This window comes from Musa acuminata, chromosome BXJ2-5, assembly GCF_036884655.1.
Source record: "Musa acuminata AAA Group cultivar baxijiao chromosome BXJ2-5, Cavendish_Baxijiao_AAA, whole genome shotgun sequence".
Lineage (NCBI taxonomy): Eukaryota > Viridiplantae > Streptophyta > Magnoliopsida > Zingiberales > Musaceae > Musa > Musa acuminata.
In genome coordinates this window covers 33,781,642-33,793,936 of record NC_088342.1, presented here as the reverse complement: position 1 = coordinate 33,793,936, position 12,295 = coordinate 33,781,642, and the positions used below count along the sequence as shown (strand labels likewise).

Sequence of the window (12,295 nt, the reverse complement as noted above, 5' to 3'; positions counted from 1 at the left end):
TTTTAATGATCCCCTCACGTCCGTGCGTCACCATTTTGAGCGGAGAACGCACGGACGTGAGGGGATCATTAAAACGCACGGACGTGAGGGGATCATTAAAACGCACGTCCGTGCGTCGCCACCAACAGCGAAATAGGAGCGGGCGAGGAACGTGAGGGGATCATTAAAACGTACGGACGTGAGGGGATCATTAAATCGCAACTACAGGGAGAACGGCGGCGGCTGCAACCCCACCCGGATCCGACGGCTCCGGAGGCCACTCCCCGAATCCGATATCAACCGCGTCACTAAGCATGAGACGCCCTCGCCATATCACCCCCGGAGGCAGGGAGAGTGAGAGAGAGAGACGGTGGGGTTCGGATTGGGTATCGAATCGGCAATAAGGAAGGATGAGTTGTGTCGACTTTAATCGTCCCAACTAGCTAAAAGGTTGAGAAAATTTAAAACTGATCTGAGTCATGTATGAAACTAAGCAAATTAGATTTGGGTTTGGTTTGATTAGACCTGATAAGTTTTGATATATCCCATAGACAAAAATTTAGGACCTTAGTTAAGTCGATTCGAATACCTTCGTTCTAGTTATAAGACATAGTTTTGTTCTGGATTGACTCATCACGGATGACCTTTATTGGCCATCTATATAGATCAGACTGATCCAACACACATGCATATACAAATAAATATTAGGTTTGGGTATCGAATTGAGGTTGAACCCAGATTGGGTCGGTGGGGTTCGGATTGAACCCAACCGCCGCTGCAGCTCTCAGGCTTATGGTCATCCACGTCTCCCATCGACAAGAATCCACGGACGAGGTTCCCTTACCTTTGCATCTTCTATATTGACGAGACCACTCTCATATCAATTTGAGACGCGCAACGCGGTCAATTGGCGTCCACGAGGCTGTCTATAATTATCATTCTTCGGTGTGATACGATGCGCTCGAGATGGGCCATATGAAGATGCAGCCAAAATTTTTTTACCGTTAGATTTACCAATCACACGAATCTCGATGCAATCACGCTGGCTTATACCCACTTCGATAGGATGCGCTCGACCTCACTGTATTGTTCCCTGGAAATACTTTTATGCACTTTAGCCCGGTACCTTACAAGCTACTCGCATTGTTATTGAAATCTTATGAACGGGGCCATTCTGGGTGGGCCATTGATGCGCTGGTATCTGCGCGGGTAACAATTTTGCATTCATGGGAATCGCTACAGATATGCCTCTCTTGTCCTCGTCTGCCTCTCCTTTCTCCGTTTCCATTTACCTCTTTATCTGTTGGTCGGAGAGGGGACCGCGAGATCCGCTTCTTCTCCATCGCCACCGCGAGATCCGCTTCTTCTCCATCGCCGCCGCCGCCTCTCTCCTCTCTCCTCTCTCACGGGGTTTCGTCGTTGCCTTCTAATCTGAGGTAGTTGTCGTGCTTGCCCTCTTGTGTTATTGGGTTTCTTCTACTTGTTTGTCTCAGAGGATGCAACCCTAGGTGTTGAATCGTCCTCGTGTGGTTAGATTCCCTTTATTGGGTTTTTTCTGGCTATGTTCTTGGATTGTTGTTTCTGCTTGCAACATCTTGTTAGTATTTTATTTTCTTGTCCTTGATTATTTGGTTGTTTCTTGGAAATCTAGGTTTTCATTTAATTGTACGCCTTTATAGCTTGCGAGTAGAATTAGCGCATAAGTTTAGGTAATATTGAGCTGAAATTGTCGCTATGCACATGATTGCTTCCAAATCTCCTTAAATGGTATCGTAATATAATACGAGAGATTAAATGGTGTGCAAATTTATATGAAATAAGGGTAATAGTTGGTGAATAATGTTTTTGATTCAATTTGTCTTAATAAATTAATTGATGTGGGATCTTTCAAGCTTATTATTACCTACCTAATTTTCTTTTTATATCTTATTTTTTGTCTGTTAGTTCGTTTCAGAATTTTTTGCCCTGGTACATGCTGTATGAGTGATTATATTACAATGAATTAGAATATCATTGACACCTTTTCAATTTTCCTATCCATCATTTAATTTTTCGACTCTGGAACATTGATGCACCTCATTTCCTTATGCATCGATTCCTTCACAATTTAATTGTTTCTTTTTTGCTGTCTTTAACTTGCTAGAAGGTATGATCCTTTCTAGATTCAAGATTAAATAAAAAAAGCAGCAGCATTAATTTGTTGTCTTTGATTGATAGATATGCACTAGGAACTCATATTTATAATGTTTATCACAAGGGACAAGGCATTTAATTTAGATCGACTAGTAGAGGGACTCATCATAAGAATCGAAGGATATCTGAAGCTGGTCCTTTTTATGATTCAGTACTGTACTGTTAGCTACTTTATATTATTCAGAACTATTGATAATGATACGACTTTATAAGGAACTCCCATGTAATACGATTTATACATTTGTACACATGCAAGTGGATTGCTATGGAAGACGAAATTCCTATTTCGTGATAAGAATTTTTTATGATTGTGACAGATTATACTTTACTTGACAAACACTATAATGATATATATATATATGTATATATATATATATATATATATATATATATATATATATATATATATATATATATATTCACTGTTGAATTAGATGCGGTCATCAAATTTGTGATCAAGATCGTAGGATCATGTGATCCTACGGCCCAGATTGAGATTTGGAGCTGGACCTGACGTTTGAATCGGATACAAAGCTTGACTAGAATGGAGTTACGAGTTGACTTAGAGTCGGTCGATTCAACTTAAGCAAGTTGGGATATAAATGTTTTGAAAAAGAAATAACGTGTCACGGCCTTCTTGGTGGTGCGCGATTGTAGGCGAACCCTAGTGGAAATACCAATCTCCAGCTCCGCAAACGAGATCAGGAATCACGGCCCACGCTCTCCTCTCCTCTCCTCCCTCTCTCTCCACCATCCTAAATACTTCACTCCTCCCTCTCCCGCGCAGCCAACCCCTTATTCCCAATGACTTGATTGAAGACGGCGGGTTTCAAAGTTGGTGAGGAGGTGCCGATGAAGGAGGAGGACGAGTTTATGCTTTTAAGAAATTGCTTCCTTGAGACCTCCTCGACATTAATCTCGTTGATGAAAGGTTCTGGTTCGATTCAAGTGATATGGATTGTTGTTATTTTGGTTTGCTCTTCATGGTATTGTTCTGTTATCGAGTGATGAGGGTTTGTTCATTTTTGTTTTCATATCCTCGTTGCCAAGAAAATAGTTATAAGACAGAGAGAGAGCGCCGACAAACATTTCAATTCGTGTCAAAACCGACGTAGACTAACTTACCAAAAATCGAAAGCTTAAAATAAATTAATTTTTTATAAATAAAATATTAATTTGATTATGTTGTTGTAAGCTCATTTACAAGATGAGTATTTGACCCTAAGGTTTTCTCCTTTGGCAAGTACCAAGAAAAATGGCGACGCACGGACGTGAGGGGATCATTAAAACGCACGGACGGACGTGAGGGGATCATTAAATCGCACGGACGTGAGGGGATCATTAAAACGCACGGACGTGAGGGGATCATTAAAACGCACGTCCGTGCGTCGCCACCAACAGCGAAATAGGAGCGGGCGAGGAACGTGAGGGGATCATTAAAACGCACGGACGTGAGGGGATCATTAAATCGCAACTACAGAGAGAAGCAGTGTAGAACGAGGAGGTCGAGGAGCAGTGACGGCCAGGACCGAAGAGCCAAGTAAGAATCCGCCATTTCCACCGTCTCTCTCTCTCACTCTCCCTGCCTCCGGGGGTGATATGGCGAGGGCGTCTCATGCTTAGTGACGCGGTTGATATCGGATTCGGGGAGTGGCCTCCGGAGCCGTCGGATCCTGGTGGGGTTGCAGCCGCCGCCGTTCTCCCTGTAGTTGCGATTTAATGATCCCCTCACGTCCGTGCGTTTTAATGATCCCCTCACGTTCCTCGCCCGCTCCTATTTCGCTGTTGGTGGCGACGCACGGACGTGCGTTTTAATGATCCCCTCACGTCCGTGCGTTTTAATGATCCCCTCACGTCCGTGCGATTTAATGATCCCCTCACGTCCGTCCGTGCGTTTTAATGATCCCCTCACGTCCGTGCGTCGCCATTTTGAGCGGAGAACGCACGGACGTGAGGGGATCATTAAAACGCACGGACGTGAGGGGATCATTAAAACGCACGTCCGTGCGTCGCCACCAACAGCGAAATAGGAGCGGGCGAGGAACGTGAGGGGATCATTAAAACGCACGGACGTGAGGGGATCATTAAATCGCAACTACAGGGAGAACGGCGGCGGCTGCAACCCCACCCGGATCCGACGGCTCCGGAGGCCACTCCCCGAATCCGATATCAACCGCGTCACTAAGCATGAGACGCCCTCGCCATATCACCCCCGGAGGCAGGGAGAGTGAGAGAGAGAGACGGTGGAAATGGCGGATTCTTACTTGGCTCTTCGGTCCTGGCCGTCACTGCTCCTCGACCTCCTCGTTCTACACTGCTTCTCTCTGTAGTTGCGATTTAATGATCCCCTCACGTCCGTGCGTCGCCACCAACAGCGAAATAGGAGCGGGCGAGGAAGACGAGATCGAGAGACGGAGCTTCACTCGTCCCACCCAGTTGTCCCGCTCGTCGAAAACCCCTACCTTTGCTCCTCAGGCGATCGATCCCGTCGTCGAGCCCTGCCCCCAGGTTTGCCTCCACTCCTTTCTCCTACCCCGTTCCTATTGCGACGCATTGATATGCTCTTGTTTCTTTTGCTATGGAGCTCGTCTCGATTTCCGTTTAATTGCTCAGGGTTGTATTTGTTCTGCGTGGATTCTCGGTTCTATTTGGATTACGCCTTTTCTTCTATGTTTCTCGTGAGGTTCATCGTGGCGGATCCTCTTGGGAAATCTCAATTAGGGTTTGGATTGTGGGGGCGTGGGGCTTTAATTTGATTAATTATGTTATTTGGATTGTTGATTGCTCGAATTTGGATGGTGAATCACGGGAAGTGCCATTGTGTAACATTTATTTATGTTTTGTAGATAAGAGTTTTTGGTCCTTCCGCAGCTACTCAAGTGCTCGGCCTATTGTCAGAGCTGGAATGGAGGGCATAAATGGTATATAAACTTGGTCTTGTTTTTCATTGTTTAGCTATAAGTTGTTGTCAACTTGTTGTCAAAGCTTTGGGAGTTGAGATGCATTAAAGAGAGTTTGCAATTTTGTTACAAGCATTGATTGAAAAGGCACTAGGTGCCAAAAGGTGCTAAGGTCCAAAAACGTCCGAGGTGCTAGGCGTTCGTCTGAGTGAAGCGAGACGCTAAAATATAAAAAATATAATATAATTAATAAATATATTTATTTAAATAAAAATATATCATTTATTCTGAAACCTAATAATAATTTTAAATAAATAAAAATTAATAGTATTAAAATCAAAATAATATATTATTAATCTAATAAATAAAAATACTATTACTAGTATATAGTTAGTAGCAAGGTCTATCATACCGAAGCGTACCATCCGTACCCGACGGTACGTACCGATCCGATAGGTTACCGGTATGCGGATCGCCCGATACCGCTACAGTGCTACAGTATGAAAAAAGTATAAAATTGTTCGGTACGCCCTGATGTACCGCCCGGTACACCGGTACCGTACCGTACCGTACCGAGCTCGGGTCGAAACGCCTGTACGGTACGGTACGACGAACCTTGGTTAGTAGCATATTGTTAATATATTGATAACAGTATACTATTGAAGTAAGAAGAGTGTGAGTAAGAGGAAGACTGAGGCTACTGACTGAGAGCAGCGGCAGCGGTAGCAACGAGAAGCGATAGTGGCAGCGGCAGCGGTAGCGGCGAGCGATGGCAACGGGAGCGGCGACAGTGGCAACGACAGTGGTAGTAACGAGTAGCGGGAGTAGGAGCGGCGAGCGGCGATAGTGGCAGCAGCAGCAGTAGTAGCGAGCAGAGGCAGCGGGAGCGGCAACAGTGTCAACGGGAGCAGGAGTGGCGAGCGACGATAGTGGCAGCGACAGCAGTAACAGCGAGTAGTGGCAGCGGGAGCGGCGATAGTGGCAGCGGTAGCAGCGAGCAGGGGGGAGCGAGAGCGGGAGCGACGAGCGACGACAGTGGCAGCGGCAGCGAGAGCAAGAGCGACGAGCGACGATAGTGGCAGCGATAGCGGTAGCAGTGGCAGCGGCAGTGGGAGTGGAAGTGGCGAGCGGGGTTAGAGTTGGGGAAGTCGTGAGAAGAAGGCTGATATCGGTGCTTTAGTTGGTTCGATTGGACCAACTAAAGCACCGGAGATTGAACCAGACCTAAAACGCTGGTTCGGTCGCTGGGTTTAACCCGGGTGCTCGCCCGACGCCTGGGCTCGGGCGAGCGCCCAAGCGACGCGCTTCGGGCCTCCCCTCGCTTAGGAAGATGAACTTGACTTCGATATTTTCTGTTTCTATATCACTTTATTTCAATGCTTGGCAACACTGATATATCTAAGCTTGCATGCTGCTTTACTTCACTTAAGAGGTATATCTTTTAGAAAGCTTTAATCTGATTTTGGATTCCAATTTTAGGCTGCAGTACACTAGAAACTTGTTATGGACTGCTAACAATCTTGACATGTTTATGTTTTATCAATGAAATCAACCATAAAATTGCTTTTATTTTCATATACAACAGTTCTTAACTCTGAAAATAAAAAGTATGTAATGTCAGCAGTAGGTTGACATAAAGGAAAACTTGCATATACCTCCATAGTATAATAGCAAGAAATAATGTGTGAAGAATAGGGTTTCAGTTTCCTCACCTTCTTAACCATTTGCATTTGCAAACATGGGATAATAGTGATGGACTATTCAACTCTACTATGCAACTCTAACAATTGTGACTTGTCTGTATATATTGTGCAATTGTGACTTCACGCAAGATGCACAAGATGACACAGGAGAGTTCAAGAATGAAGATATAAAGATATCTTGATGTATTTTTTTTCGAGATGATGTGGAATTTATAATTGTCTCACTTTGATATTGATTTTTGGATAAAATAAAGATTGTAATGTGAAGTTTCAAATATCAATAATTTTATCTTGAATTTATGAAAAAGTTTTGGTATGATTTTGAAATTATTAAAAATTGATAGGTAATTAATAAAATTATTATTGACAGTATAGTGACACTCAAATAATCCATTACTAATTTTTTTTATATTTTAGTGACAGGTCAAGCCATCACTAAATTATTATTATCTTTTCCATTTAATCAGTAAGAGTTAATTATATTGTCACTAAAATTGTTAGTCAATTCTTTTAGTGACAGAAGTGTTCATAACCAATTGTTGTCACAGAAATATTAATTTATCAATTTATTTATTTTTAGCGATAGAATTTAATGTTTTAGCTACAAATATAAATTATCACTAAAAACTATAATTTAATGACATATGTGTCTTTTTTTGTTACTAAAACTTTTAGCCACGAGATCTATGCTGACGGAAGCTAGTGATGGCTCATTTTGCACTAATTCTTTTAGTGACAACTTTTGTTCATGGTTAATAACTATTTTTCTTATAGTGTAGGGGGCATGTGACCTGTATGTGTGCCAATATCTCAAGGAGCAGAGGAAACCAATGGCCTCGATCGCTTCCTCGACATGGCACCACCCCACCCCCCTATTCCGATCGATTTCGATCAGCGTTGGCTTGGCTGTGTCGACGACCAATCGGGCAACGCTTCTCAACTTTAATCCATGGACCAAAGAGGTCCAGCTCTAAGTGAGAAGACCCAACCTCCCTTAGGGTAATAGAGCCATCTAAATCGGAAGGGGGTTGCTCCACACCCTTTTGGGGGTCGGCCTTGTGAGAAGAGTCCAGAAAAACAAGGGAGGAAGTCAAAGAAGTCATCGAAACTAGAGGGCAAATCCACTTATGACCCACACAACTATACTTGAAACACACCAAAGGTAAATTCTCATATGAAACAGTTTGGAAAATTCCTTTCTTTAGGTGACCCAGTCATACTGCTTATGGGGTTTTGAAAGATCGATTTCTATACTAACCTTACATATCGACCCCTTTCAAACGAGAAAGAACATTCATCATTCTTTAGGGGACGACCTAGGAGAGAACCAAGATTAATAACACATTCTGTTCCAGTACTCCAAAGGAAGATTGACGAACTACACCTAGATAGGGACAGATGAGATCCTCTCTGTGAGAGGCTGGAAATTAGCTTTCTTGGGCATCAGATACAAAACCTCCCCTCGAATGGTCCATGGTCCCTCGGTGAGGATGCGAACAACCTCCGCTTTAGAAAAAAATTGAAAGCAAAAAAAAACCTTAAGCCAAATTGATCACTTGGGACACCAAAGAACATTTCCATTAGTGAGAAACCACATATTTCAGGAAATCCAAAGTCGAAGTCGGAGGAAATGATTGATCAAACTAGATATTCAAGGTTTTTGCCATTCATGAGGAGTTTTTTCGTCAAATTCGATGAAATCCTTAGAAGCATCATAGATCCGGTTAAACAAAGAAGAAGATAGTAGTGAACTTGCATCTGGCCCATATGAAGGACCAATTAACATCAATGCCTAAGAGATGCTCTTTCCAGTGAAAGGGCCATCCAATTGGCTCTTCTTGGAAGGCGGAGGGGCATTGGAAGGATCCCGATGGAGTGGCCCATTTTTCTTGGTACTTGCCAAAGGAGAAAACCTTAGGGGTCTGGCTTGGCATCACTCCAGGAACCCTAACTGAAGGGATCGACACCACAGAAGAAGATGATGACACCCTAGGGAGGGGAACAACAATGGATGCAAGGAGAGAGCCAAGTAGGGGATGTGAAGCCAGTAGTTGGGGGCGGGGGGGGGGTGGGGAAGGGTGTGGTTGGGTCGCATCAAAGGTGGAATTAAGGAGGGAGAAGGCAATGGGGTTGTCCTTATCGCCTTAGAAACCCAGAGCTTCTCTCTCTAAGGAAAGAAGAGAGTTCCCTACTCTCTCACAAATTTATTTAATGCATTACAATCGACCATATCTTGTTCAGAACTTCACGGTTAGCCCCCAATTCCCTTCTCGCACTTTTCTAGTTCGAAAACCCTAAAGAAGATGCAGTGCAAGATTCTTTTCCGCCATCAATCTGGTCCTCATGATTAATCTAGGACTATGTGTTTTTGCTGCTTATCGATCCGATTGATGTGATTCTCCCGATAAGCTCTAACTCTGATGGCTGCCCTCCCTCCGCAAGCGGACAACTTCTAGATCACCCTTGTTCTTTCCCTCAGTGAGCTTTTTTTTTCCTCATAAATTTGATACTTTTGGTCATATTTTTATATGAAAAAGGTTTACTTGGTGGAATTGGTGGCACCTGCTATTTCTATTCTTCTGTTTCTCTTTGGAACAAATTGATTTATTTGTAGGACATGCTTAGATCATCACAAGAGGATGAAGGTAAAAAGTTTGCTATGAGGTTTGTTACCAATACTAGATATTTGCAAAGTTTTTAGCATTGTGGTGAGGCACTGCGGTTATATCTCTGAGACTTATGTGATGGTATATTTAATTTTGAAGTGTTCAATATTGGTTGGCATGTAGGACGAGCAACAACAAATTACTTTCATAGTGGAGGAATAGAAAGAGAAAAGTGAAAGATAATAACTAAAAATAATAAGCAAATGTATAACTATCCAATTGGCTCAAAGATAACACTCCTAGGATAGAAGTCTTGCACCTCCGCATGCCTCACAAGGTGGGAAAGGAAAAAAACTTGATTCATGGATCCTTTTTTTATTCATACATTACAATGTTATAGCCCATTTTTATATGCTCAAGTATAAGAATAAAAAGAAAATTACAGAAATTTAAAAAATTACAATCGCATCAAATCAAATATATGATATCTTGTTCTTCGTTTCTGATTTGATTTGAGAAATAGTCTTCCTCTCTTCATGATATTTTTGATTGATAATCTTTCATCTTTATAGAGATGAATCTTTAAGATATTCAATCAAGATTTGTAATTTTCAATAATATGATTTCTTTTTTGTTGTATTTTTTCTTTCTTTTTCTCCTCGTTGAGTAGATATTTTCATGTTATTACATATGTAAAATATCTCTAAACAAATTAAATTTATTTTATTAATAAATTAATTTAATTGCTCATGCATCATATTGTTTTACTGTTTCTTTTTCATTTCTGCTATTGAGCGAGCATGCACATGTGGAGATTTTGGAATCGAATGAATTGTTCCTTTAAAGTCAGAGACGATTGAATTTGATTGGCCTAGATGCATGCATAGCAATTCATGTGCAGAGTATAGTTTCATCAAAACTAAAATTTTAATTTCATTCTTCCTCAAATTAGTGACTATATTATGGATATATTAGATGACATTTTGGTCTCTTTGGTGTTTATGTAGCATTTACATGATGCCTTTTGTGGAAGTTGTATGATATACTGCCATGGTTGTTTTGACCAAATACAAAGTTTAATATGCTAATGAGTTAGTTTTAGTTCCAGAGCATGCTTCTGATGATTCTTGGTGTGATGATGGGCTTCTGAATGAAATCTCAGATGCTGACTTAAACAGAGAACAGAAGAGGCGTTATGATCAATTTTATACAGTATCCTTGCAATCTATAAATGATATGCATATCCTTTGTCCAAAACTCTTCATAGTAAAACTTTTAGGGCTTTAAACTTGAGGATGTATCATATGGAACCCTTGACAAAAGTTTATATGGGTTATCGAGATGGTATATCTGCAGGAAAGGAAGCTTCTGCCCAAGAGGGCTTCAACATTGGGTTTAAGCAATCTGCAAGCAGTGGTTACAAATGGGGAATTGTTAGAGGCATCACAAGGTGAAAAGTGATAGTATTTACTGATCTCTTTCTGCAGAAGAATTTTGGTATCTTATTTTTCCTACATTATTTCGTAGTGCATTTGTAAACCTCCCAGATCAATTCAAAGAAAAGTTAGTTAAGAAGCTTGAAGACAGATGCACGTTTCAAAGTCTTTACAAGCCCGTTCAAGAGATTTCCACGGACGATGCTCTGAGAATGTATCACTTTCAACTACAACAAGAAAATAAACAATCTCATCAAAGATCAAAAGCGACAGTATCATCGGCAATCGAAGATTTTGACTGCAATAAGTTAGACTTCTTTTTCAAGGAGCTTATGTTACTTGTAAGTGAGTCTTCTGAAATCAAAGCAAGTGTTGATGTTGTAAAAGGAGAGGAAGAAGAATGACCTTGATGTTGAAGTACTTGGAGGGATCGTTCAAATTCACTTACGTCTGAATTTTCTGGACAGATTGTAATTTTTTGATGGCCTCAGATTGCAATGAAAAGAACTGAACCATTGCTCCATTGCAGCATAATATATTTTGAGATTTTGCTTCAGAAAAATAGGTTCCAAATTTCAGAGTATTGACTATTCTTCCACTGGAACTGTGCCGTCATTTTTGGGAACGTTGAAAGCACTCATGGTTTGATAATAATCTCCTTCCGAAATGCAATACTTTTTCATTGTGTTTGATGTTGAGCATGGCCTTTCTTTTTCCTCCTAGTTTTGCACACTGTAAATATAAGCATAAGATGCTTCTCCAACAATAACGATAGAATCTGATGAGAGGTTAATCAAGTAGCACTATATTGAAATGAATGAGATACTATTTTCAAACTAATACAAACAACTCTTACACTTTTTTCTTTCCTTTTTTCTGAATAAATTTCTACTTTCAGAATGCATTTACTTCAGCTTTAAATTAACATCGTATTTCATTAATTAGATTTTTTTTTACACTAAGTTAAAGTCATATGGTTGAGTTTTTCTGATCTTTCTTATGTATTTAGCAAGTCAATTCAATAGCCATAAATTTTTGATTTGCCAAATAAATCAGCAATTACCAACTTAACTCTCTTTGACCTTTAATTAATTGTAATCTTAGATGTCTAAGCATATTACAACTATGTCATGCTCCACAATATAGTATTTGTATAAATTATAAATTATAAAATATAAGTCTCATTAAATGTATTCATGTGTATAATTCTAGATTAATTATATATTATTTTTATAATTAATTATTATTTTTGAATGTGTCGGAGAATATTAAATCATATTGTCTTAGCATCTAGTAAAATCGGAGTCAGAATATCCAATGATCTTCAAATGGTCTGATCTCCCATATGATCTTTTGTTCTCTTTAAATATCTCATGACTCTTTTAGCTACATTCCAATGATTCATTCCATGATTGCTTAAGTATCTATCTAACATTCCAACAATGTACATTATATCTTGACGCGTACAAACCTGTGCA

The 12,295-nt window shown here is 40.7% G+C and overlaps 1 long non-coding RNA gene across 1 annotated transcript; it reads left to right on the top strand.

Moving 5' to 3' along the window:
- Positions 1-10,701: 10,701 nt before the first annotated feature.
- Positions 10,702-11,339, top strand: LOC135611931 (uncharacterized). The gene is made up of 2 exons (XR_010486689.1): positions 10,702-10,831; positions 10,909-11,339. It is a non-coding gene; the product is annotated as an uncharacterized LOC135611931 (long non-coding RNA).
- The last annotated feature ends 956 nt before the right edge of the window (positions 11,340-12,295 follow it).